Here is a 2,988-nt window from a genome sequence, read left to right as displayed (position 1 = left end):
TTTCCATAGCTTGTGATGCTAATTACAGTCATTATCAGAGAGTCTAAAAAGTTCTGCATATTTTTTGTTCTCTGTTCATGGGAGCTGTGATACGAGACGAACTCAAGGTGCAATTGCCAAGCAAAAAAATCACCACAAACCCTAAACCCCACTTATTTTCAATACTACTACCTAATTATTTAAAGTTTCTATAATAATCAACTCAAAAAGCTCTTTCCTACGTACACACACACACACACATAATTCAAGGTATGTTATTTTCTAAAATGACAACTTCTCTCCTTTGAATGCACAGCAAAAGCAAGAGCAGCATAGGGTTTTTAATGGGTTCTATTCTTTGATTCTGCATATTTATTTATTTTTTAGATTTAACTCCTTTTTCCTTTCCTCTTACACCATTCTTCTTTTAATATGAAAAGATTTCTAGAGATTAACTGTGAAGAAGACTCACATTCAACAACTGCCTGCACATGTACAGCAACACATAAATCTTCTTTGGTCTCCTAGTTTTTAGCACTTTTATCCCAAAGGAGTTCATGAAATTAAAAGAATGCCTCCTAAATCCCTCACCACTCTGGCTAGATGGTGCTTGTATGGCCCAGGCTGGATCCAAGCAAGGGTTTACAACAGTGACTAGTGCAACATCTGAGTTTACAGCGTCTGAAGAAGCCGGGTGCCCTGAGAAGGATCCGTAAGCCACGGGCATCATGGGCAGCAGGCAGCTGCCTGAAGCTGGGCAGCAGCACGTATATCGTATAGGACATGCCTTAAATCCTGCACTTCTCTGGGCTACGTGTGACCAATACACAAGAGGAGGAGGCACCTTCTTATTTTTCCAGCAGACAGAGGCCTGCCTTTATTACTTGCCTGAGGAATTTTGAATGCACAGCTCTTCCTTTCCAGGGGAATACTCCAGTGCTACAGGGGGACACACGTATCCTGCGCTCTGTTGAAGCTCTTCTGTTAGAAAGTTTAAAGAAATCAGGGAGAGGAGGTCAGATAATTGTTTCAATGAGCAACTGAAATAACAAATTAAACAGAGTGCTGGAGCTGGGGCTGCTCACAAACACCTGCCTGCTCAGCTGGAGTCTCCGGTCACTCGTTTCCCCCTGGCAGTCTGAGCAGGCTCTCAATTCTTCCCCGCGCTGTGGAGCCCCATCAAACGGAGAGGTGGAGAATGCCGCCTTGCCAGCTCACGCATTACAGCAGATTGTCTGTTTGATGACATCTCTCCTCTTCCAAAAAACAACTCTAAACAAATAAGGCATAGTATTTGTCTGGGACAGCTTCTGCGAACAGTAAAATGCTCAAATAAAAACACTAGGTAGGGAAGTCTGGCCAGATGAGGAGGCTCTTCCTCTCCTCGGCATTTCTATATACATGAACAGCTGTTCTCACAGAATCTTGACATGCTAAACACAAAGTATTTAACTATCTGTTACTCTATTTTAGTAACTGAATGCCACTGTAGCAATCACAGAGTCTTCCTTTTATCCTGTAAATTTTTTATTAGGGACCTCCTAATCTCTAAATATTTAAAGCTTTATTTGTTTCACACATTGAATTAATTGACTATTAATACAAAACCTCCCACAAAGAAGCGACAGATATACCACCTCAAGCTGTGATTTCTTTGCTTCTCACAGCCTAAGGCCTCGATTCTGCAATTACGCACATTTATCTGTGCTACGGTGAAGGATCCCAACGGGACGACTCACTCTAGTGAAGTTAATCACATTTGTGAAGATCTGAGTCCCATAGTTTTGGCTTGGGACTGTATTTGGATGAGACATCTTCAGGGAACCAAGATCTGAAGAAAGTAGCACCAGCAGTGCAGTGTTTGATGCTTCTTAAGAATAACGTTAGCACGATAAACCTGAAGGCGACAGTGTTTTTGTGCTTGAAACTGCGACTGAGGAATCACCCTGTCAGCTCACGCCTACAGCCCTGCCACCAGCTTCCTCTTGACCTACACAAAAAAAAAACCCAACTACTGCAGACCTGGTTGCCTCCGTCTGTAAAATCAGGTGAATGACATGCGTATACAGCACAAAAGCACAGGGATGGATAATTTTTAAATGTCTCCAAAGTGATTTTTAGATCTTTATACGGACTCCTGTGGAAAGGAAGTGATTATAAACTGTTTAATATCAATGAACCAAAGCCCCGTGAGAAGCTATAAAACCAAAATCTGGATACCCATCAGTGCTTCCTTAATTAATCCCACTGTCCTAGCAAGCTTAGTGAATTACATTTCCTAATTAATTAATTAAAAGAATCAAGCATCCCAGTGCATTATTTAAGAAATTAACTGTACAGCAAATTTTATCTTGACCATACTGTGCTCTCATGAGTCAGTATACTTGCGCTTTCATGTCTTTAAATTTCATCAGACTCCTTTTGTAGCACAGAAGATAACGGCAATATCTACTTTTATGCTACCCATTAGCCACACTCCTTCCCCGCTGCTTTGGCAAGAGAAGTTCTCAGGCCACCCAGCGGGTTCGGGGCACTCTCACTCTCTGCAGGAAGGGTGGATTGTCCCTCACCTGCAGCGCCCGGGTGCCAAACAGAATCACAGAATTATCTAGGTTGGAAAGGACCTTGGAGATCATCTAGTCCAACTGTTCACCTAGCATATCCTTAAGCTCTAAATCGACCTGTTTAACACCTCCAGGGATGGGGACTCCACCACCTCGCCGGACAGCCCACACCAACGCCCAACAACCCGTTCTGTAAAGAAATGCTTCCTGACATCTAGTCTAAACTTTCCCTGGCGCAGCTTGAGGCCATTCCCTCTTTGTCCTGTCGCTTACTACGAGGCTAAAGAGGCTCAAACCCACGGGAGCGCTGCTGAAACCCACCCTGTGCTGTCTCCGACCCATTTCGAAGCGAAGCCCTGGTTTCTTAGACGGCCGAAATCAGCCCCGCTGTACCACCAGCCCCCAGGGGCGCCATCCCCTGTGGCAGCTCGCCTGATACCGCCCC

The sequence above is a fragment of the Athene cunicularia genome (genome assembly GCF_003259725.1).
Source record: "Athene cunicularia isolate RWA chromosome 13 unlocalized genomic scaffold, athCun1 chr13_part1, whole genome shotgun sequence".
NCBI classification, from domain to species: domain Eukaryota; kingdom Metazoa; phylum Chordata; class Aves; order Strigiformes; family Strigidae; genus Athene; species Athene cunicularia.
The sequence above is the reverse complement of the archived record's forward strand: the minus strand, read 5'-3'. Positions refer to the sequence as shown.